Raw genomic sequence first — 26,362 nt, forward strand, 5'->3', positions numbered from 1 at the left:
AGTCTTACCATTAATACTATATTCTGCCATCATATTTGACCTACCAAAATGAACCACCTCGCACTTATCTGGGTTGAACTCCATCTGCCACTTCTGAGTCCAGTTTTGCTTCTTATTGATGTCCTTCTGACAGCATCCTATTGATATCTTTCTGACAGCCCTCCACATTATCCACAAGACCTCCAACCTTTGTGTCATCAGCAAATTTACTAACCCATCCCTCCACTTCCCCATCCAGGTCATTTGTAAAAATCACGAAGAGAAAGGATCCCACAACAGATCCCTGAGGCACACCACTGGTCTCTGACCTCCATGCAGAATATGACCTGTCTACGACCACTCTTTGCCCTCTGTGAGCCAGCCAATTCTGGATCCACAAAGCAATGTCCCCTTGGATTCCATGCCTCCTTACTTTCTCAATAGGCCTTGCCTGGGGAACCTTATCAAGTGCCTTGCTGAAATCCATATACACTGCATCTACTGCTCTACCTTCATCAATGTGTTTAGTCACATCCTCAAAAAATTCAATTAGGCTCTTAAGGCACAACCAGCCTTTGACAAAGCCATGCTGACCCTTCCAAATCATATTACGCCTCTCCAAATATTCATAAATCCTGCCTCTTAGGATCTTTTCCATCAACTTACCAACCACTGAATTAAGACTTACTAGTCTATAATTTCCTGTGCTACCTATACTCCCTTTTTCGAATAAGAAAACAACATCTGCAACGCTTCAATCCTCCAAAACCTCTCCCGGACCCACTGATGATGCAAAGATCATTGCCAGAGGATCAGCAGTATCCTTCCTCACCTCTTGTCCGGTCCCGGAGACTTATCCAACTTGATGCTTTCCGAAAACTCCAGCATATCGTCTTTCTTAATGTCTATATGCTCAAGGTTTTCAGTCCACTGTAAATCATCCCTACAATTGCCAAGATCCTTTTTCATAGTGAATACTGAAGCAGAGTATTCATGAGGTATCCCTGCTATCTCCTCTGGTTCCATACACACTTTCCCACTGTCACACTTGATTGGCCCTATTCTCTCACATCTTATCCTCTTGCTCTTCATATACTTGTAGAATGCCTTGGGGTTTTCCTTAATCTTGCTCGCCAAGGCCTTCTCATGGCTCCTTCTGGCTCTCCTAATTTCATTCTTAAACTCCCTCCTGCTAGCCTTATAATCTTCTAGATCTCTATCATTATCTAGTTTTTTGAAGCTTTCGTACGCATTTCTTTTCTTCTTGACTAGATTTTCAACAGCCTTTGTTCACCATGGTTTCTGTACCCTACCGTTCTTTCCCTGTCTCATTGGAATGTACCTATGCAAATAGCCCCTGAACATTTGCTATGACCGCTGGCTGTTCACCTTCCTGCTTCACATGTCGTGGATGTGATCAGAAATATCCTGGACCCCAGCACCTTGGAGGCAAACTACCGATCCGTGTTTCTTTTCTGTGTCCACAGAATCTCCTGACCCCCTAACTATAGAGACCCCTATTACTATTGCCTTCTTCCTTTCCCTACCCTTCTGAGCCACAGGGCCATACTCTTTGCCAGAGGTGTGGCCACTGTTGCTTCACCCCAGGTAGCCAGCCCCCCCCCCCAACAGTACTCAAACAGGTGTACAGGTACTGATTGTTAAGGAGGACATCTACAGAGGTACTGTCTAGTACCTGACTCTTGCCTTTCCCTCTCCTGACTGATACCCACTTATCTGTCTCTCAAGGCCCCAATGTGACTACTTGCCTATAGCTCTTCTCTATCACCTCCTCACTTTCCCTGACCAGACAAAGGTCATCAAGCTGCAGCTCCAGTTCCCTAACCCGGTCCCTAACAAGCTGCAGCTCGATGCACCTGGTGCAGCTGTGGCCTTCCGGGAGGTTGGGAATCTCCCGGACTTCCAACATCTGACACCTAGTAAGAACACCAGCCTCACAGACATACTTTCTGTTTCTATTCTTCACAGCTAACCTACCTTGCTTCAACCCATTTTCACCAAAGCCCCATTGAGCCAAAGCCCTCCTACTCTGACTCCCCCTATACTGTTGCCTGCTCTAGAAACCTCTTTCCTTTTTATCTCTTCGCGCTTATCTAACTCACTGACATCCATGTGCTTGCGCAGTCATCTCTCGATCAAAACTTTGAACTTTGAACTCGTTTAACTCTAATCTATGTCAAGTCCATTTTTTATTCATTCATATTTTCTTCAGCAGTTCTCAGACCCAGCTGCTCACCTACACATTGGTGTCAGTCTACAGTGGCCAATTGACCTCCCAACCCACACATCATTGGAGGAAACCAGAGCTGCCAGATAGAATCAGCACAGTATCAGAGAGAACATGCAGACTCCACACAGACAGCATTGGAGGTCAGGACTGAACTTGAGACTGTGACGCTGTGTACCTGCTCTATAATTAGACCATAAGACACAGGAGCAGAATTAGGCCACTTGGCTCATCGAGTCTGCTGTACCATTCCATTATGGCTGATTTATTATCCCTCTCAACACCATTCTCCTGCCTTCTCTCTGTAAGCTTTGGTGCCCTGACTAATCTAGAACTTATCAAACTCTACTTTAAATATTCCCAGTGATTTGGCCCCCATAGCCATCTGTGGTAATGAAATCCACAAATTCACCACCCTCTGACTAAAGAAATTTCACCTCATCTCTGTTCTAAATGAATATCCCTCTATTCTGAGGGTGTGCCGTCTGGTCCTAGAATTTCCAGTTATTAAATTTTCTCCACATCTATTCTATTTAGACCTTTCAATAATGGATCAGTATCAATGAGATGCCCCGCCAATAAATCAATAATACATTTTATGAGGAAAATTGGAGAATTGGAGAGGTAGCATATTTATCCACTGAGTAATTGAAACAATACAAAAAAGACCCATTACTCAGCGACACAAAGGACATTATTTAAGATTAAATGTGGTCTACTATTGGTGCTATGTTTTGTAGACGTGATAGAAAACATAAGTAGAAGCTTAACAGTATTCTAGTGGCTACAGGTTAATTGCATGAAAGTCTAATATGAACCATAATGATTATGTTAAATTGTATCTTGTTATGGTTCATATTCCTCCAAAAGGGTCACATTTTTATTGTGGTTTGGAGGCTTGTGTACCTCCATGACACAGAGAGCTATGTTGACTGGAGTTAAGGTTTTATGATTTGACTTTTGGTAAGGTCACCTGATGTTGAGTGTTGAGCGCAAGGCTGATCTATCTTGCTTTAGTGCAGCTTCTCGTCACCATCTAAAATTCTGCCAGTTGTTGTGTCATCAGTGAATTTATAGATGGCATTTGAGCTGTGCCTAGCCACATAGTTGAGGGTGTAGAAAGAGTAAAGCAGTGAGCTAAGCATGCATCCTTGAGGTGCATCAGGGCTGATCAGCAGCAAGGAGATGTTGTTTCTGATCCGCACAGACTGGTCTCCCAATGAGGAAGTCAAGGATCCAGTTGTAGAGGGAGGTACAGAGGCCCAGGTTTTGGAGCTTGTTGATTAGAACTGAAGGTATGATGGTGATGAATGCTGATTTGTAAACAATAAACAGCAGCCTGACAAAGGTATAGCTTCTGTCCAGTTGATTCAAGGCCAAGAGAAGAACCAATGTGAGACCTGGTCAGAGGACTCTCCACTAATCCTGAAACTTAATTCACATTCTCTGCTAATTCCCACAACCCTTATATGCAAAAGTCTGTGCAGCACAGGATTAAAACAGATTCAATAACTGAATAGTTATAGACATCCATACAGAAAGTTTTGCAGCCCTGTGAAATTTCTCCCCATCCCACTCCCCAGAGATTATTTCTCCTGGTTCTCGGTCCTCCAACCTGATGTTACAAACTATTATTACCTATCCTCTTAACACTTCTCAGGATCTTTGAAGTTTCAATGAGATCGTCTCTTATTCTTATAAATTCCACTAACTGTGACTATAGTTATTTCTCTGCAAGGAATCCATCATTGGAATTATCATTGAGGGGCTGTTGGGCATTATACAACTGATACTTTCTTCCCTTGGATTTTGTTTAGAGTGCCAACCCTTTCATACTTTACTGTACTTTCTCCAGTGATGTGAGATGTAACCAGTGAATGGTAAACCGAAAATTTACCATTAACTCCAAGGAGCTGCTTGATAATTTATCGATTAGTAGAAGTTAAGTATCAAGGATCAAGAGTCAGCTATATTCACTGTACACATTTACATGTATTAGGAACTTGTACATTCTCCCATGGTCCAAAACGATACTCGTTGATAGGTTAATTTGCCAGAGCAAACTGTCCCATGATTAGGATAGGATTAAATTGGGGCGCAGCTGGAAGTCAGGAAGGGATTATTTCATGCCGCATCTCAATAAAAATACATAAAATTTGCTGCGGTGTGTTGGTCAGAGCATGACATACAGTGAAAAGCAACAATTATCAAGTATAAAGAACGATATAAAAATAAAGTTAGAGGTGAAGAAAGGATATGGAATAAAATGCGCATAAATACTAGCATTTTAAAAAGTGTTTGCGACGTCAGCTGTAATCAGACTAATCAAGGGATTAGTGTCAACCTTAAAGACAGGTCAAGAAATATTGGGTAGCCTAAGGCTACGTCCACACTTGATCGGATAATTTTGAAAACACCAGTTTCACGTAAAAACGATAGGCATCCACACCAAGCATTTTGGAAAATACCTCCGTCGACATTAAAATGGGTATTTGGGCGAATCTCCTCCTACTGGGCATGTGCAGGACACGCAGAAAACAAGCGAAGAGGAAACGGTCTACTTGGTGTGCGCTAGTCCAGTTACAGACTAGAAAAATTTAAAAGGAAATTGCCAAACGAAAGACTTGGCGCATGTTTGTCCAGAAACATTTCTTACAACCATAGTCTCTTCACTGATGAAAGGGATGACAGCTACAACTAAATGCTTGTCACTGGGCAAAAGTAAAAGTAAAAGTAAAAATTTGCTGTTACCTCATTTGTTTGCCTTTACTTTTGCCATGTTTTTGTGTATTATTTTGCTGTATTTAACATGTGCAATGAAACGAGTTACTGGGCAAAAGTGACAATTGCATCTATTGAATGTTTGCACAAGCAATACATTAATAAAGCACCTTGTTAAATGTATAAAACATGTCTGCATCAGTGTTATCTTGTATTTCCATTCAATGTTACATTAGGCTGTTACACATCTATTGTCAGATATTTTTGTTGTGGTGTTGGAGGTTGCGTTCAAGAAAACAATGAAATGCCACGCTGCTGCCACCATTTGTTCCGGCACGTCAAAAACAGGAAAACAGATTATTATCTGAATGGTTGCCGATTAGGAAAAGGGGAGGTGCAACGAGACCTGTACACCAGTCATTGAAAGTGGGCATGTAGGTACAGCAGGCGGTGAAAAAGTCGAATGGTATGCTGGCATTCATAGCGAGAGGATTCGAGTACAGGAGCAGGGAGGTACTACTGCAGTTGTACAAGGCCTTGGTGAGACCACACCTGGAGTATTGTGTGCAGTTTTGGTCCCCTAATCTGAGGAAAGACATTCTTGCCATAGGGGGAGTACAAAGAAGGTTCACCAGATTGATTCCTGGGATGGCAGGACTTTCATATGATGAAAGACTGGATCGACTAGGCTTATACTCGCTGGAATTTAGAAGATTGAGGGGGGATCTTATTGAAACGTATAAAATTCTAAAGGGATTGGACAGGCTAGATGCAGGAAGATTGTTCCCGATGTTGGGGAAGTCCAGAACGAGGGGTCGCAGATTAAGGATAAAGGGGAAGCCTTTTAGGACCAAGATGAGGAAAAACTTCTTCACACAGAGAGTGGTGAATCTGTGGAATTCTCTGCCACAGGAAACTGTTGAAGCCAGTTCATTGGCTATATTTAAGAGGGAGTTAGATATGGCCCTTGTGGCTAAAGGGATCAGTGGGTATGGAGAGAAGGCAGGTACAGGGTTCTGAGTTGGATGATCAGCCATGATCATACTGAATGGCGGGGCAGGCTCAAAGGGCCAAATGGCCTACTCATACACCTATTTTCTATGTTTCTATGTCATGACAGCGTTTTTAAAACTAGCCGGTTACCCCGTACACACTAAAATGCCCAATCGGCGTTTTCAGATTTAAACACTCTGGAGAGTATTTCAGAAAAACTTTGTTTTTGGGGGATGAAAACACTGTTTCAGTGTGGACGGAGGGTCAAAGCGAAGAGAAAAAGCTTCGATTATGGATTTATCCAGTCAGTGTGGACGTAGCCTTAGTTTTGTCAGTGGCTGGGGTAGGGTTTTTTAGATTATTTGGTAGTTCATTGTTATTTGGATAAGCAGAAGAAGCTGATCAATCCAACTAATGTCCAAAGTTACACCCACCCTTTTCAAGTATAGAAACTTATTTCCAATGGGGTGTGGTGTGGGAAATAAAATAATCAATTTTTACAATTCCTCAACAATACTGAACTCATGAAATATGAATTGGTTTTCATACTGTGTGTATTTTGTATTGTAATGCTGAAAATAAAGCAATTATTGATTCTGTGAAATGCATTAAGGCATGTTCTGTAAAAGCTTCGGATTTTCCACCTCGCTTGTCACCCATGGTTCCTTCACCCTACCATTCTTTATCTTCCTCTCTCTAAACATCGACCACATGTCCATAGAACATTTCCCGGCAAAATCATCACCCCAATTCACACCCATAAGTTCTAGCCTTATAGCCTCATAATTTGTCCTTCCCCAATTAAAAATTTTCCTGTCCTTTCTGATTCTATCCTTTTCCATGATAATGTTAAATGCCAGGGAGCGGTGGTCACTGTCCCCCAGATGCTCACCCACTGAGAGATCTGTGACCTGACCCAGTTCGTTACCTAACACTAGATCTAGTATGGCATTCCCCCTATTCAGCCTGTCAACATGCTGTGACAGGAATCCGTCCTGGACACACTTAACAAACTCTACCCCATCTAAACCCTTGGAACTAATCAGGTGCCAATCAATATTAGGGAAGTTAAAGTCACCCACGATAATAACCCTGTTATTTTTCCACCTTTCGAAAACCTGCCACCCAATCTGCTCCTCGGTATCTCTGCTGCTACCAGGGGGCCTATAGAATACCCCCAGTAGAGTAACTGCTCCCTTCCTTTTCCTGACTTCTATCCACACTGACTTAAAAGAGGATCCTGCTACATTACCCACCCTTTCTGTAACTGTAATATTATCCCTGACCAGTAATGCCAACCCTCCTCCCCTTTTCCCCCCTCTCTATCCCTTTTAAAGCACTGAAATCCAGGAATATTGAGAATCCATTCCTGCCCTGCTGCCAGCCAAGTCTCTGTAATGGCCACTACATCATAATTCCATGTATGTATCCAAGCTCTCAGTTCATCACCTTTGTTCCTGATGCTTCTTGCATTGAGGTACACACATTTCAGCCCTTCTACCTTACTACCTTTACACCGTTTATTCTGCTTCTCTTTCCTCAAAGCCTCTCTATATGTTAGATCTGGCTTTACTCCATGCACTTCTTTCACTGCTCTATCGCTCTATCTTCTACTCTAATGCTGTGTCCTCTAGTCCTAGACTCACCCACTCTATGAAACATTCTCCCCACATCCATTCTGTCTAGGCCTTTTAATATTCGATAGGTTTCAATGAGATCCCCCTCATTCTTCTAAACTCCAGTGAGTACAATCCCAGAGCCATCAAAAGCTACTCATATTTTAGCCCTTTTATTCCCACAGTCATTCTTGTACACCTTCTTCAAAGCCAGCACAGTTATTCTGAGATAATGAGCCCAAAACTGCCCACAATACTCCATGTGCAGTGTGGCCAATGCCTCAGCATTACATCCTTATTCCTATATTCTAGCCCTCTTGAAATGAATGTTAAAATTGCATTTGCTTTCCTTAGGAAATGAGCAAGAACAGACGTTACCTGTCTGGAGTAAATTTGGAACACCATTGTCTGTGGTTCTTGGATGAGAAAAACCTACAACACCAAGCTAAAGCAGACCAGAATACTCACTGACTTTTAGCTTTGCGTTGGACTTCCTAGTTTACAGTGTGGTGCTCACATCACCATCTACCAGATTGCATCATCAATATAACGGGCAGGATTTCCCTACATTTGGAATTACCGAATTCAGGTATCAATTAGAACCTGGCAATATGCAAATGGAGTTACTTGTGCTAAGAAAGAGATTTGCTCTTCTTGTTGATCTGAGCTGGAATCATGGTCAGGGACATTCAAACTGAAACTGTGAACATTTCCTTTCTAAAATAAGTGGATGATCCTGTCACAACTGTGGACTCTGCCGCAGATTTTATGTGCCCGTGCTGCGGACCGTGCAACAGATTCGAACAATAGTGCTTGTGAGTAGACATAAGACATAGGAGCAGAATTAGGCCATTCAGCCCATTGAATCCACTCCGATATTTCATCATGACTGATCCCTGATCCCATTCTACCCCATACACCCCCATTCAACCTAATGAATATGCAAGTTCCAGCTAAATAGTCTTCCATTATGTTTTTACTTAACTTCCTTCTTTTCCTCCTCATCTTCTCGAGACTTGACCAAAAGCACAGCAACATTTACTGTCCTTGCTTACCATCATGCTTATCTGGGAAGGAGGACTACCATTTTGACTAACGCTTTCAAGCGGTGATATTCATTTAGCATTAGTTGTTGTTTTCAGTCATAGTGCTGGTGTTAATTTTTAGTTAGAGAGTTTTAGTTCACAGCCCTGTTGGCCTCATGTTTATAGTTTTTTCTTTTCCTTTAAAATGTTGCAACTGTTCTCATTAAAGTCAGTGAACCGTTGACCGACGTTCACTGCTTCTGTCTCTCTGCACTTGGGCCATATCCGAAAGCTTTGACAAACCTCTAGTGCAAGAACCTCTTCTATTTTAATGACACAGCTGTCTGTCTCCCTGATTTCAGCTGATGCTTTTAAGTACCTTCTTGTCTGGTCAATTAACTTCTCTTTTTAGTTTCTCCTCCCATTTCAGGAGCAGTATTAAATGCCATGTCTTGACTATTGTTAACACTCAAGTCATCTTTCAGCACTGTCAGAGATAGGTTCAGAGGTGATATGCTTTAAGCTCAAAGTGAACAACTTTAAATATTGGAGCAAATTTTAATCTATTTCTGCAAATAGAAAAATAGAGAACACTGTTGTGCTCTGTAGTATGATTAGGTGCTAAATTGTGTATGGTGTGCTCTTTGAACTGTGCGTGCCGAGATGGATAAAGCTCATTTCACATAGAATGCACACAATCATTGCGAGAGGCCATTTTATGACATTTCTGTTTTCTGAATACAAGACTTGACTTCATTATTAACAGTGATACAGTTACTGACTGTTGTATCTCTATGATCTTATGAACAGTTGGTGAGTTTGAAGGAATCTTCTGTAATAAAGGAGATGTTGTATGACTTGAGCCCAGGAGTTCCACTGATTTACTGCATAGTGGTGGTTAGTATTATGCAACTGTTTTCACAAGAGCAAAATCAAAATATTTTGGCCGTTATTGTATAGTCAGTGACAAGTTATTGTTTTTACTGGAGCAAATACAATAATCGGGTGCAAAGGGACTTGGAGTCCTTGTTTACTTGCAGGATGACTCAGTGCTAAGGAAGGCAAATGCAATGTTAGCATTCATTTCGAGAGGATTAGAATATAAAAGCAAGGATGTAATGCTGAGGCTTTATAAGATGAGCAGTTTCAGGCCCTTATCTAAGAAAGAATGTGCTGGCATTGGAGGGCATCCAGAGGAACTTCATGAGAATGATCCTGGGGATGAAAGGGTTAAAACATGAGGAATGTTTGATGGCTCTGGGCCTGTACTCACCGTAGTTTAGAAGAATGGGGGGGGGGGGTTCTCATTGAAATCTGTCGAATATTGAAAGGCCGAGATAGAATGGACATGGAAAGGATGTTTCCTGTAGTGGGAAAGTCCAGGACTATAGGGCAAGGCATCAGAATATAAAGACATCTCTTTAGAAGGGAGTTGAGAAGATCTTTTTCACCAGATGTAGGTAAATCTGTGGAATTCATTGCCACAGATGACTGTGGAGGCCAAGTCAATTCCCTACTTCTGCTCCTATATCAAAAACAATAGGAAATCTGCAGATACTGAAAATGCTTATTGGTTAGACCCAACGTATATTGGGAGATCACTTTGCCAAGCACCTACGCTCCATCTGCCAGAAAAAGCAGGACCCCAGTGGCCACCCATTTTAATTCCACTTCCCATTGCCATTCCGATATGTCTAATCATGGCCTCTTCCACTGTCGTGATGAGGCCACACTTAGGTTGAAGGAACAACACCTCATATTCCACTTGGGTCGCCTCCAACCCGATGGCATGAACATCGATTTCTCAAATTTCCAGTAATGCCCCCTATCCCCCTCTCCTTCACCATTTCCCAACCGTTTTCCCTCTCTCACCTTATCTCATTGTCCACGCATCAATTCCTTCTGATGTTCCTCCCCCATTTTCTTTCTTCCATGGTGTTCTGTCTCTTTCACTTATCAACTTCATCCATCCCCCTTCAGGTTTCACCTATCACCTTGTGTTTCTCTTTCCCGTTCCCCCCACCTTTTAAATCTACTCCTCAGCATTTTTTTCTCCAGTCCTGTCAAAGGGTTTCAGCCCAAAATGTCGACTGTTTACTCTTTTCCTGGCCGGCTAAGTTTCTCCAGCATTTTGAGTCTGCTCCTATACCTTATGGTCTTACAATTTTTGTTCAAGGTTCAATGTTCAAAGTTATTTTACCATCGGAGTACGGAAATGTTACCGTATGTTGCCTTGAGATGCACTTTCTTGCAAGTAATTACAGAGGAAAAAAGAAATACAATAAAATTCATGAAAAACAATACATAGTCAGATAAAGACCAACAAACGCTAATGTGGAAAAGAAAATAAACTGTGCAAGTAAAAATAATACCGATAACATAAATTATAACGAGTCTGTAGTTCAGAGCAGTGATGAATAAAGTTATTCATGCCAGTTCAAGAACCTGACGGTTGTAGGGTAATAATTGTTCTTGAACACGATGGCGTGGGATCTAAGGCTCCTGTACCTCCTACATGGTGGTAGTAGTGAGAAGATGGTTTCCCCTGGATATTGAGGGTCTTTGATGCTGCTTTCTTGTGGCAATGCTCCATGCCTTTGATGGACTGGGCTGCATCCACCACTTTTTGTAGACTTCGTTCAAAATGTGGTCGAGAGATGGGACGAGAGGCGTTCTGGATGGTAGTGCAGAAGTGGTCAAGTGTGTTGGGTCCTCTAGTGCTGCAGGTATTGTGCTAATGATTAGCTGGGCAGTGAGTTCTTCAAGATAGCCTGATTGAAGCTCCTGGAAAGGATGTGAAAGGCATCAGGCTAGACCATTCCTTCTTGTGTGAGGACATCTACTTTGGAAGGAAAAATCGAAGATCAGGTGATTAGAATATGGAACATGTAACACTGCAGCACAGTACAGGTCCATCAGCCCATGATGTGGCGCCAACCTTACTGCCTGCTTTATGATCAATCAAACCGTTCCCTCCTACAGAGTCCTTCACTTTTCTATCATCAATGTGCTTATTGAAGTTTCTTAGATGCCCCTTATCTTGATGCCTCCACCATCACCCCTAGAAGGTTGTTTCAGCACCACCACTCTGTGTGAAAAAAAACGTACTCCTATACTTTCACCTATAATGCCCTCTTGTTTCAGACATTTCTACCCTGGAAAAAAGTTTCTGTCTATCCACTCAATCAACGCTTCCTTATCTACGTTCATAATTTAAAGATAATAATCAGGCCTGTTTCTATTTCATTTGTTGCTACTGCAATATTTGAAATACAAAAGCTGATAACCAAGTACAAACATTAAATCATAGAATAATTTATTAATCACATCAATAATTAAATCGTAATTCCATTATTTTGCCGGAGCAACAAATTATGGAGGAGCTGCAGAGAAGCAAATTCACAGGGAACATTAAATTGCAGTTAATCTCTGGTCTTAATATTCAAAATTGCAACAACTAAATAATGGAAATGGGAAACTATAACAAATGAAAAGTGTTGTGTTGGTGATACATCTCGAGGGCAAAAACTGAATGTAGAATAAAGAAGGCGTGTTAATAGGCTAAAATTGCTGAGTGGCAGACCAAGTATAACGCTTTCATCTTTGCTGAGGGTATTCCTCTGTGTAAGTTGCCTGAATGATCCCTTCACATTTTCGTGTTCAAAATGGGAATGCAAGGAAGCTAGAGTCAGAGTCAAAGTCTAAGTATAGTTTATTATCAAAGCACATATACACTCAGTGTCCAATTGATTAGATGCATCCTGTACCTAATAAAGATCTCCAAGAGGACCACAGCCTTGCTGTGGTCTGGAGGCTTGCATGCCTCAATGATCCAGAGAGCTGTGTTGGCTGGAGCCAGTGTTTTATGCTTTGGCTCCTGATAAGATCACCCATACCAAGCAGGTCAGTGGGTAGAGGCCACATTCAGCGTGGTCCACTGGTCCTCCAGGTCTGGGGGTTCAGCTCAGGGCTAACAACCCTGACTGGTAAAACAAAATTGTTATGGAAATGGTAATGAAGAATCCTTCTACATCTGAGTGTGACGGTATTCCTAAGTCTCCATGCGGGACTTGCATGACTGACAGTAGTGAAAAGGAAGCTACTGACACGGAGAAGGAAGATCTGAACACTGTCAGAGATGGAGGACCTTTATTGCTGCCCTAAAGCCAGCATGGTAATGGGCAAAGTAAGTAAGTACCTAATAAAGAGGCCACTGTGTAGATGCTTATGGTCTTCCACAGCTGTAGCCCACCCACTTCAAGGTTTGCTGTATTGTCTGGGCTTTGTATCTGAAGACTCACATTTGTTCTAGATGCTATTTGCTTACTTTTATTGTTTGCACAACTTGTTTTTTCTTCTTTCTGTACATTGGGTGTTGGTTGGTCTTTTATGTGTTCGTTTGGGTTTCTTGTTTTGTAGCTGCCTGTAAGGAAACAAATCTCAAGGTCGTATAATGGAGGCATACTTTGATAATAAATGTACTTTGAACTTTGAACTCCACACCACTGTTTTAACGTGTGGTTAGCTGAGTTACCATCGCCTTCCTCTCAGCTGGAACCAGTCTGGCCATTCTCCTCTGATCTTTGTCCTCTGTCATTAACAAGGCATTTTTTTGTTTCTTGCACCTCTAGAGACTACTGTGCACGAGAGTTCTAGGAGACCAGTAGATTGTGAAATACTCAAACCACCACATCTGGCACAAAAAATCATTCCATGATCAAAGACACTTGGATCACATTTCTTTCCATTCTGATGTTTGGCCTGAACTTCTTGACATTTCTGAATGCTTTCAGGCATTGAGTTGCTGCGAGTGATTGGTGATCAGATGTTTGCTTTAAAGAGTAGGCTTACGGGTACCTAATAAAGTGTCCACGGAGTGTACGTTACCATATACTACCTTGAGATTTGCTTTTTTTATTGCAAGGAATAAAGTAACAAAGAAATATAATGGAATTCTATTGCATTTATGAAAAACTATACACAAACAAACACTGACAAACTACCTTTGCGCAAAAGGAAATCACGGTAGCATGACGGTTAGCACAAAGCCATTACAGCTGAGTGTTCTGAGTTCAATACAGGTGCCATTTGTAAGGAGTTTGCAAGTTCTCTCATTGAACATGTGGGTTTCCTCGAGGTTTTCCTGTTTTCCTCCCACATTCCAAAGCTGTACCGGTTCGTAGGTTAACTGGTCATTGTAAATTGTCCTGCAATTAGGTGAGGGTTAATGTAGGTAGGTTGCTGTACGGTGTGACCCAATAGGGCCTGTTCCACACTGTATTTCTAAATAAATAACGAAAGAAAGAAGAGCTATTGTACAAATAAAAATAAATAACACTGAAAATATGGTCTTTGAAACTGAGTCCTGGCGGTTGTGGCATCCGTTCAGAGTTGTGGTGAGTGAAGTTATCCATGCCAGCTCAGGAGATGGATGGTTATAGGGTAACTCTTCCTAAACCTGGTTATGGAGTTGAGTAAAAGCACAGGTTCAGGCCACAGGTCATCTGAGTGAACTGGGCTGCTCTTGTCCTGTAGACTGCATTTCAATATTAAAGTAGATTCTATATTCCAGCGGTCCCCAACCACCGGACCGCAGAGCATGTGCTACCGGGCCGTGAGGAAACGATATGAGTCAGTTGCACCTTTCCTCATTCCCTGTCACGCACTGTTGAATATAGGGTTACCAACTGTCCCACATTTGCCGGGACATCCCGTATATTGGGCTAAATTGGTTTGTCCCATACGGGACCACCCTTGTCCAGTAATTCCCACGCTGAGGTAGAGCATTCCTATGAAACTTTTCGTGCCGAAATGGCGTAAAGCGAAGAAGCAATCACCATTAATTTATATGGGAAAAGTTTTTGAGCGTTCCCAGACCCTAAAAATAACTTATGAAATCATAGCAAATAACACATAAAACCGAAAATAACACTAACATATAGTAAAAGCAGGAATGATATGATAAATATACAGCCTATATAAAGTAGAAATCATGTATGTACAGTGTAGTCGGGAAGATGAAGGCAAAACTGGTTTGTAGGAAAAAAATCAACACGTACGTGCACGCGTACATCACGCATGCACACACAGGCGCCCGCGCAAGGCTTCATGGTCATGGTAGTCTTTCCTGGGGTAAAGTGTCCCGGGATTCGACTGCTACTTTTGTCCTTTATTTGGGAGTGAGAAAGTTGGCAACCCTAACTGTAAAACAGATCTTCAGGTGAGTTTAACCCTACCTGAACACCCCACCCCCCCCGGTCAGCTGGTCCGCAAGAATATTGTCAATACTAAACTGGTCCACGGTGCAAAAAATGTTGGGGACCCCTGCTCTATTCTAATGACCTTATTTTGCATTCATGTATGCTTACCCATTTAAAATGTTTGTAACTTCAAAATGTACATGAAGTTACACTTGGCTGATTTTGAACTTTATTCACATTATCTCATATTATGTAAATTTGCTCCAAGATGCATCGATTTTTCACTTACAAATTGGCTCAATAATGCGGTTTTTGGAGCTTTACTGATCTTTGATGTTTCATTATAATTTAACAATTATTGTCAAAGTAAGAAATTTAATGAGCCAAACCAATCTCATCTGAGTCCTGTACTACAGCAGAGCAGTTACTTTATTCCATAGTTGCCATGGAAATAAGATGATACTTCAACCATAGTTTTCCTGTTTTTCCCATTTGAAATTAACCACTGGTGTTTGCCTTAATGCTGCAACACATCAAAATAATTCTATGTAAGTCACGGAGCAAAATGACAAATTATTCTATATTTAGTGGGGATCTCTTGTTTAAAATTGTCCTCTTACATTCCCTCAACTGAGGATTTATACTCTACATTTAGAGTTTCCCACAGGGCAGAATTGGTGGCATCAAAGTCACCTATTCATTATAACTCCTCTCAGCTGTGAGAACTGTTTAATTGTGAGCGCAAATTAATATGTTGTAGAAATGTGCTGGCAAGGGACTTGGTTACTTAGCTAACTACAAGGAATAGTAAATGTTGAGAGCAAATCAAGAAGATGAGTGCCTCTCACACTGCTTTTTTAAAAATTTATGATTATTATCACCCAGTACTCACTGTTTAAGAACCCATGAATTTGTCTGTTTTTTATTCAACTGTCTTTCTCCTCTTTCAAAGAAAAGAAAAAGTGTTTCAATTTTTTTCACTTGAGCGTTTCACTGATCTTCAACAGGTAGGTAGTTATCTCAGATTCATTTAGAACTTACTTATTGTCACTGTTATGTTTCATAACTCAAAAACATAGAACTATTTACAATAAAGAAATGGAGCTAGGAATAACATGTCCTAGTTTTGTTTTTATTTTAGCAAGATGAACACATATATGATGTGGTAGTGTGATGATGTGTGTATGCCATTCACATACTTTTACATGAATTATTTATAGGAACGAGAATACTTAATCAAACAATATATTTACAATATTACTCAAATAGTACTGAAATATTAAATACACAACACAAAATAGTGAAGGAACTTAGTGAAACAGAATGCAGAATACAGTGTAACTGTCAAGGTCACTTCTGGCAATCCCCCACCTTGCTATTTACCTCAGAAATTGGGCCTCAATCCCCTCGTTTAATTTCCAATCATTCCCAGGTTCCACTAACTACGCACACCCTGCTTTCCATCAGAAAATGCAGGATAAAGACCCAGTGATCACACCAAGGAGCTGCCAGTTTGTTAGTTGACTCTGGTGTGAGTAACTGTGTTTCATGGTTCTTAGGACTGTCAGTTCTAAGTCTAGCATTGCTCCTGGATTCTCTCCAAACCCAAGACTTCGGGTAAAGGCTCTCCTGGAAACTGATTCCACGCTTGCTATGGCAATAATGCCTCTTGACTTTGCCCCTGCGCCCGTGTTCTGCACTTGGGTTCATCCACTGCCACGGTTGTAGAATGAACTGAGCATAATGAACCCAGTGGACATGGCTCCTGTACAACAGGCCCTCATCAGCCAGGGCTACCTAATGGGTGCCCACAACCAACTACTTGGGGAGGTCATGGAAAACCTTCGGATGCTACACATGAATGTTTGGAAGGTCAGTGAGCAGGTGGACTGAGTTTCGGCTTCCCTTTCTCCATCCCCTCCAAGAACCTTGACTACCCAAACTGCACCGCTTGGGATGGCGTAGCCCCTGGGATCAGCAACACAGTCTCCTTGAGGTCCATACATACTCGAGCCCGAACCCTATGCTGGAGACCTAGGGAGGTGCCAGGCCTTCATGTTACAATGCTCTCTGGTCTTTGAGCCATAGCCACATACCTACACTTCAGATAAATCCAAGATTGCGTACATCATGGATCTGTTATGAGGGGATGCCTTGGCTTGGGCAAAAGTGATATGGGATAACCAACCAGAGGTTTATTCTTCCTTCCCCTCCTTTGTTGCTGAAATAGGGAAGATCTTTGAACAACCCATTCATGGCAAGGACACCGCTAAACGCTTGCTGACTCTTTGTCAGGGTTCGCAAAGCGTAGCAAGGTATTCCATCAAGTTCCAAACTTTAACCATAGACTCAGGGTGGAATGACGAGGCTCTACGGAAGGTGTTTCAACAGGGTCTCTCAGACAAGATAAAGGATGAACTGGCAGCGAGGGACGACCCGGACTGTCTGGACTCTGATCCCGCTAGCCACTAGATTAGATAATCGACTTCAAGAGCGGCTGAGAGAAAGAACCATTCGCCCCGCTCCTCGGGGAAGCCCACAGTCCACCTTATCAGTCTCAGCCAGCCTCCCTTCCCCAGCCGCTCCAAGTGCAGCTCCTGCTGCGACCGTCCCCACCACCCTGGGGGAGGAACCGATGCAGCTGGGACGGAACCGGTTCTCTCCGGCCGAACTACTTCAGAGGTGGAGAGCTGGGGATTGTTACTATTGTGGCCAGCCAGGACATGTCCGGGATACCTGCCCTCAGCAGTGAAAAGCGAGGGCTCACCAGTGAAAAGGGAGGCCCTGGTGAGCCGGACGATACTCCCTTCAGCCTCCCAGACTCGGATGCAGATCCCGGCTACCGTGAATTACCAACAACAATCCCTGTTCCTATCTGCTTTGGTGGATTCCGGTGCCAAGGGCAATCTGCTGGACAAAGAGATAGCCACCCAGGCCGGGATACCTTGTGAGCCGCTAACTACCCTCCTAGAGGCCCGGGCCCTGGACGGAAAACTGCTGGATCGGGTGACCTACTGTATGCCGCCCCTGACCTTGATCCTATCCGGCAACCATTGGGAGGAGGTACTATTCAGTCTCATTCATTCACCCCAAGCCCCGGTAGTTCTAGGGTATACATGGCTGACCCAACACAATCCCCACATTAACTGGCGACCGAGAGTATAGCCAAATGGAGCTAGTCTTGCCATGCCAACTGTCTGCGGTCAGCCCCATCTCCCAGCGAAACTGTCGCGACCACGCCTGCCTGGAACCCCTCAATTTGTCCTGAGTCCCCATAGAATACCATGATCTGGGACAGGTATTCAGTAAACAATGGGCCCTTTCCCTGCCTCCGCACTGCCTATATGATATGCCAGTCGCTTTTTTAACCTATCCCGACTGGAGAGTTAGGCCATGGAGAAGTACATTAGTGAGTTCTTCATGGCGGGCATTATCAAACCTTCATCTTCCACACAAGGCGTCAGTTTCTTCTTTGTAGAAAAGAAGGACGGGTCACTTTGTCCTTGTATTGATTACAGAGGCCTAAACAGTATAACAGTTAAGAATAAGTACCCTCTACCCCTCATTAGTTCAGCTTTTGAACCACTGCATGGAGCCACCATCTTCTCAAAGCTGGACCTTCGTAACACCTACCATCTAGTCAGGATGAGGGAGGAGGACGAGTGGACGACGGCCTTTAGTACACCTCTGGGCCACTTCAAATATTTGGTCATGCCGTTTGGCCTCACCAATGCTCCCGCAGTTTTTCAAGCCCTGATCAATGACGTACTGAGGGATTTTATTAATCGGTTAGTATTCATTTACCTCGCTGATATCCTGATATTTTCCAGCACCCCCCAAGAACACGTTCACCATGTCGGTCAAGTCCTCCAGTGACTGTGAGAAAACCAGTTATTTGTGAAGGCGGAGAAATGTGAGTTCCACGTTCCCTCGGTCAGCTTCTTGGGCTATATCATTGAGAGCGGGCAGGTGACAGCAGACCCCGAGAAGATCAGGGCAGTGGAAGAATGGCCTAGGCCCACGATCCGCAAACAACTTCAATGATTCCTGGGGTTTGCAAACTTCTACCGCTGATTTATCAGAGACTACAGTTGAGTGCCCCCCCCCCCTTACCTGGCTTACCTCGCCTACTACCCCCTTCTGTTGGGGCTCCGAAGCTGACTCGGCGTTCAGCGACCTGAAGAGGCATTTCACCACCGCTCCCATCCTGGTCCATCCGGTCCCAGCCCGTCAATTCATTGTTGAGGTGGACACCTCTATCTCCAGGATAGGAGAAGTCCTATCCCAACGATCAAGTTCGGATGAAAAGCTTCACCCCTGCGCCTTCTATTCTCGCTGACTGTCCCCCGCCGAGCGGAACTACGACGTGGGGAATCGGGAACTCCTGGCGGTCAAACTAGCATTAGAAGAATGGAGACACTGTCTGGAGGGGGCAGAACAACCGTTTGTGGTGTGGACTGATCATAAAAACCTGGGGTATATTCAGACCTCCAAACGTTTGAAATCCCGCCAGGCCCATAGAGCATTATTTTTTTTTGCACGGTTCAAGTTTTCCCTCACATACCTTCCAGGGTCCAAGAACGGGAAGCCGGACGTGCTTTCCCGCCAATATGACTCCAAGGCGGCACTTCCAGCCCAGGGACTATCCTCCCACCATCCTGCGTGGTTGCCACCCTCACTTGGGAGATCGAGTCCAAAGTAAAAGAAGCCCAACGGGATGACCCCGACCCTGGCAATGGACCCAGCGATCACCGTCTCTGTCAGGTCTCAGGTTCTCCAATGGGGGCACACATCTGGTTCACCTGCCACCCCGGGAGTGAAAAGACCCTAGATCTTCTTTAAAAAAAACACTTTTGGTGGCTGTCCATGGAGGCAGAAACCTGTTCCTATGTCTCGGCATGTTCCATCTGTGCCGGGCGAAAAGCCTCTCATCGGCCACCTGCAGGTTTACTTCGTCCTCTACCTGTCCCTGGTCGACCCTGGTCACATATCGCCCTAGACTTTGTCACCAGTCTACCCCTTTCACATGGAAACACCACCGTACTCACCTTGGTAAACCGGTTCTCCAAGGCGGTGCACTTTGTAGCCCTCCCTATACACCTTTCCTCTCAAGAAATCGCAGATTTTCTCGTGTGCTACGTCTTCCGCCTCCACAGAATCCTCGCAGACATCGTCTCCGACCGAAGTCCCCAGTTCGTCTTGCAGGTATGGAAGGCATTCTGTCAAGGCTTAGGTGCATCGGTCAGCCTGTCATCTGGCTTCCACCCCCAGACGAACAGGCAGACGGAACGGGTCAACCGACACCTGGAGGCGAAGCTACGTTGTGTAACGGCAAACAACCCGTCGACCTGGAGCGACCACCTCCCGTGGGTTGAGTATGCCCACAACTCTCTGGTGAGCTCTGCCATTGGGAGGTCTCCATTCGAGTGCTCCCTGAGGTACCAACCCCCGCTGTTCACCACGCAAGAAGAGGAGATTGCGGTACCGTCGGTTCAGGACCATATCGATCAGTGCCTTAAGGTTTGGGAGGAGACATGCACAGCCCTACTCAGATCAGCAAATCGCAATAAAAAGATGGCCGACTGACTCTGGATGCCGGCCCTTGAGTACCAACTGGGGCAGATGGTGTGGCTTTCAACAAAGGACATCCCACTCAAGAACGAGCAGAGGAAACTCGCCCCTTGCTTTCTGGGACCATTCAAGGTCAAAAGTGTTATCAATCCTGCAGCGGTCCACCTAAAATGGCCAAGATCTAAGTGCATCCACCTGACTTTTCATGTTTCTCAGTTAAAGCCAGTTTCCATCAGCCCATTGTGTCCCCCAGCTGAGACTCCCCCATCTGCCCGTATCATCAACAACCATCCGGCATACACTGTCCGATGACTACTGGATGTGAGCTGTTGGGGCAGGGGTTTCCAATACCTGGTAGACTGGGAAGGGTCCGGTCCAGAAGAGCGTTCCTGGGTCCCCTGCTCCTTCATCCTAGACCGTTCCCTCATCCAGGACTTTCATTGGGACCTTCGAGACAGGCCTGGAGGATCGCCTTCAGGCTTCCGTTGAGGGAGGGTTACTGTCATGGTCCCTTCTGGCAATCCGCCACCTTGCTATTTACCTCAGAAATTGGGCCTCAATCCCCTCGTTTAATTTCCAATCATTCCCAGGTTCCATTAACTACACACACCCTGCTTTCCATCAGAAAATGCAGGATAAAGACCCAGTGATCACACCAAGGAGCTGCCAGTTCATTGGTTGACTCTGGTGTGAGTAACCTCGTTTCATGGTTGTTAGGACTGTCAGTTCAAAGACTAGCATTGCTCCTGGATTCTGTGCAAACACAAGACTTCAGGTAAAGACTCTCCTGGAAACCGATTCCACGCTCGCTATGGCAATAATGCCTCCCAACTCTGCGCCCGCGCCTGTGTTCTGCACTTGGGTTCGTCCACCGCCATGCTTGTGTAACAGTAACAGCTACAGAGGAAGGGCAGTGCAGGTAAGCAATAAAGTGCAAGATCTTAACAAGGTAGGCTGTGAGGTCAAGAATGATAATCTTTTCTTCTACATAAATAAGTTTGAGCAGCATAGAAGATTAACATCCGTATGACTAAAGACAGCAAAAACATGTGCTCACTGCCTTTTAGTTAGGTAGCAGTCTGTCGTGCAGACTCTAGGTAAACAAGCAGTATGACGAGTAGAAATAGGTGTGGGATTGGGGTGTAGAATTGTTATTTTTTGTACTTGCAGTTTAACTTTCCTATCCTTGCTTGTATTTTTATATAATCTTGTTACATACACCTGTTAGGGTGCATTCTACATATACCTTATAAGATAACTGTAGCCTTCAGCCAGGAGCAGATGTCATCAGGTGGTTCCCAACATTCACAGTGTTTCAACCCTTAACCACGACACTCTGCAGTTGATGGGCCGGCAGTGATGGCCAAATCACTGCCCATCTGCTCCTGGCTTCCAGCTTTCCTCCTCTCACCTACTCCAAATCCAACAAGAGGCTCATTCTGCCTCTTCCCCCATCCTACGAGCTGCTTGTTTTTCACTCATGCTGGTTTGGCTGGGAAACCTCAGCATCCGATCCCTACAGGTAACGACCATGCCTGCCATCCCTTGTCTTTACACTCCTGCAGTAAGGGCTGGTACTTCAGGCCTTCCTCTCATGGGCCTCTTCCCATCCCTCCTCCCACGGCACAGTTAGCTCAACCAGAGTTATTTTCCTATCTTCAGTTGATCACAGTACAATGTCCGGGCGTAGGCTTGTGTGCACCACATCCAGGAACTGCAGCCTCCTTCCCACATCGACCCTCATCTCCCAGGACCTGGCCGTTAGCAGCAGATTGGACTTTGGTTGTTTGGTTACGAAAGGCCTGGCTCCCTGTTTGATGAAGGTGATGGCCTTCCTCAAATCTGTGCCAGCCGTCCTCTTCTTGCATCTCTCTCGCTCTGGAGCATCTTTTCAGTCTGCTCCTTGTTTCCTTTGACGCTTCTCCATCTTCTTTGCTCTTGTAACACTTAATAAAATGGCCACAAACATCAAGTTTTATTCCTCATTCGTGACTTCCAAAGAAACTTTGGATTGCAAAAGCATCAGGATTCAACATAAGCATATGTGAATTAGTCCCACGATAGTGAGTAGTCAGATGAGATAGAAACCCTATGAGTAAAACTGATGTAGAAGAGGTTACTAATGTTGCTTTTTGACGACACAGAATTGGAGGATGTTAGCTTGTTCTTTGTATAGCCCTCAATTATAGCAAGACAGCACCTTCCTTTCTCATAGTATCAGCCTTGGTGGAGGTAAGCAAAGGGCCAGTGATGTTAATAATAACTGATTACTGTTACTTTCATCTGATTGGCTCTGTGCTGATCTGTATCATTGGCTTTTAAATATTACACTCTTTACAGTTTAGAAGCAAGTGTGAAACACTTTCCCCACTTGCAAGTGTAACATTGGAAATAATTTTTTAATATATTGAGAAACTGTGTGGAGTTGGCCCTTCCGGCACTTCCAGCAACCCCAGTTTTAACCCTAGCCCAGTAACAACCAATTAACCGACCAACCAGTGTGAATTTGGACTGTGGGAGGAAACTGGAGCACTGGAGGAAACCCACATGGTCACAGGGAGAATGTACAAATTCATTACAGACAGCAGCAGGAATTGAACCTGGATCACTGGTACTATAAAGCGTTGTGCTGGTCATTAAGCTACCGTGCCACAGACAAGCATGTTGCTGCTTGACCAGAAATTTGGACGGATAGAGTGATCCTTACCACATTTTGCAAAGGATCCTAAGGTTAAAAGAAATAAAGATTCTCAGATCTCTGTGAATCTTTTTTCATTTTAAATCTATGTCCCTCAGTAACTTGGTCTCGGCAAAGGAATGTAGGTTCCACTTCTTCCCCTCTGAATCTCTTGTAAGTTCATGCATTTATATTAAATATCATTTCAGACTCCATTGTTCAAAAGAAAAAAAAATACCCTGTTCAGTTACTACTTGTTGGCAAAATTCCTCAGGGCAATAAAATTCTTGTCAATCTCTTGTATAAGATTTCTCATGACCAGAACTGAACACGGTTCTTTATCTGTTGTGTCTATTGTCCAAAGGTTCAAAGTTTGAAGTAAATTTATTGGATCCAAGTGCGTACACGATCAAGGTTAACCTTAAGATTCACTTTCCTGCAGGCACCCACAAAACAATAGCATCCTCAACAAAGACCAGCAAGTTGTGCTCAAAAATAGCAAATAATATATGGAACATCAGATGCAGGATCCCTGAAAGTGAGTCAACAGCTGTAGAGTCAATTTAGCACAGAGGCGAGTGAAACTGGTCCAGGAGCCTGAAGGCTGCAGGGCAACAACTGTTCCCAAACCTGGTGGTGTTGGACTCAAGACTTCTGCATCTCCTGCTCAATGGTAGTGGTGAGAAGAGCGGGAAATGGGTCTTATTATAATCCTTCCCTTGTATTTATCATTTATCTCATAACCAGAATGTCTTAATTTATCATCAATACCTTCATTGCTGACTATGAATTTCCCATTTACCTTTGAAACCATTTTACCCTCTTGTTCTATTGTCTTCAGTGATCTGTTTGTGGTGCATGTACAATGCATCTCTTTCAAGTCAGTATTTAGTAGATGTACCTTTGGTAGCAATTACAGCTTTAAGTCTGTGTGCACACCTGGACTCTGCAAATTTTCCCCATTCTTCTTTACATAACTGCGGAAGCTCTGCCAGATTGCATGGGGATCATGACTGAACAGCCCTTTTCAAGTCCAGCAATAAAATCTCAATCGGATTGATAGTGACTTGGCCACTCCAGGACATTAACTTTGTTGCTTTTAAGCTCTTCCTGTGTAGCTTTGGCTTTATACTTGGGGTTATTGTCTTGCTGGAAAACAAATCTTCTACAAAGTCACAGTTCTCTTGCAGACTGTATCAGGTTTTTCTCACAGATTTCCCTCTATTTTGCTGCATTTTTTAATCTGTCCATAGAACCTTATTGCAGCTTACTTCAGACTTCCACATGCCTTCTGGTAAACTCTAGCTAGGATTTAATGTGAGCTTTTTTCAACATTGGCTTTCTCTTTGCCACTCTCCCATAAAGCTGTGACTGGTGAAGCACGCGGGCAACAGTTGTTGTATGCATAGTCTCTCCCATCTCAGCCACTGAAGCTTGTAACTCCTCCAGAATTGCCATAGGTCTCTTGGTGGCCCCCTCATTTGTCCCCTTCTTGCACAATTATTTAGTTTTTTGAGGATGGTCTGCTCTAGGCAGATTTACAGCTGTCATTTTTTTTCCCATTTCTTGATGATTGACTGAACTGTAGTCTAAGTGACTAGGAAATGTTTTTCTATCCATCTCTTGACCTTTGACTATCAGTAACCTTTTCGTAGAGTTGCCTGTAGTGTACTTTTGTTTTCACGGTGTAGTTTTTGCCGGGATCCTGACTCACCAGCAGTTGGACCTTTCAGATACAGTTGTATTTTTTACTACAATCAATTGAAACACCATGACTGCACACAGGTCTCCATTTAACTAATTATGTGCCTTCTAAAACCAATTGGCTGCACCAGTGATGATTTGTTGTGTCGTATTAAAGGGGGTGAATATTTATGCAATTAATTACCTTGTGTATTATATTTTTTCTATCTAATTTAGATCACTTTGTAGAGATCTGTTTTAACTTTGACACTAAAAATCCTTTTCTGTTGATCAGTGTCAAAAAATCCAGATTATATCCACTGTGAGTCAATGGTGTAAAACAATAAAACATGAAAACTCCCAAGTGGGCGGCAGGGAGAAGGTGGGGGCATACTTTTTATGGGCACTGTAAATGACCTGGAAGAAAAAGTAAATGGGTGGGTTTGTAAATTTGTAGATGATACCAAGATTGTTGGAGTTGTGGATAGTGTAGAAAACTGGCAAAGAACGCAGCACAACATAGACCAGATGTAGATATGGGCTGATAATTGGCAGATGGAATTTAATGCAGATAAATGTGAGGTGTTGCACCTCGGTAAGGCAAATACAAGGAGACAGTACACCATTAAGTGCAAGGTCCTTAATAGTGTTGCTGAGCAGAGGGATCTTGAGATCCAAGTTCATAGCTCCTTGAAAGTGGCGACACAGGTCTGAAGCATTGAGTTCAAATGTCAGGACATTATGTTGCAACTTTATAAAGCTCTGATTTGGTCACATCTGGAGTATTAAATACAGTTCTGGTCACCCCATTATAGGAAGGAGATGTGGCTTTGGAGAGGGTGCAGAAGATGCTTACCAGGATGCTGCCTGTTTTAGAAGGGATGTGCCATCACAGGAGGCTGGAGAAACTTGGGTTGTTTACTCTGGAGAATTGGAGGCTGAGGGAAGATCTGATAGTTTACAAGATTAAGGGAGACATAGAGTGGACGAAGTATCAGATCTCCAGGGCTGACATGTCTAATACCAGAGAGTATGTGTTGAAGGTGAGAGGGTGGAGGTTTGGGGGGAAGTGAGGGATAAGTTTTTTTTCTCAAGGTTGTGAATGTCTAGAATGTGAAGCCTGGTGTGGTGGTAGAGGTAAGTATATTAGAGGCTTTTAAGAGATGTTTGGATAGGCACGTGGATGAAAGGAAGGTGGAAGGATACGGAGAATGTGTAGGTAGGAGGGATTAGTATTTGGGTGTTTGTGATTTGCTGTTCAGCTGGTTCAGCACAACATTGCAGGCTGAAAGGCCTGTTCCTGTGCTGTACTGTTCTATGTTCTATACTACAGAGGCTAGTGTCCACAACGGAAATGACTAATTTGACAACTTTCTGCAGCTAGCTTCAATCCTGTGCAGTTGCCCACATCCTTCAAACTCTGAATGAAATACAGCCACTGTCTCTCCTTTTTTATAGTTGTGTAGATATGTTGGGACTTCGTTAGGTCCTCTGAGATATTAACACCTAGGAACTTGAAATTGCTTACTCTCAATTATATCCACTATGATTCAATGTTGTAAAACAATAAAACATTAAAATTTCTGGGAGGGGGGTGAATACTTTTTATAGGCACTGTAGGTAGCCTAAGACTTTTGCACAGTATTGAA

The sequence above is a fragment of the Mobula hypostoma genome, chromosome 1, assembly GCF_963921235.1.
Source record: "Mobula hypostoma chromosome 1, sMobHyp1.1, whole genome shotgun sequence".
Taxonomy (NCBI): Eukaryota; Metazoa; Chordata; class Chondrichthyes; order Myliobatiformes; family Myliobatidae; genus Mobula; species Mobula hypostoma.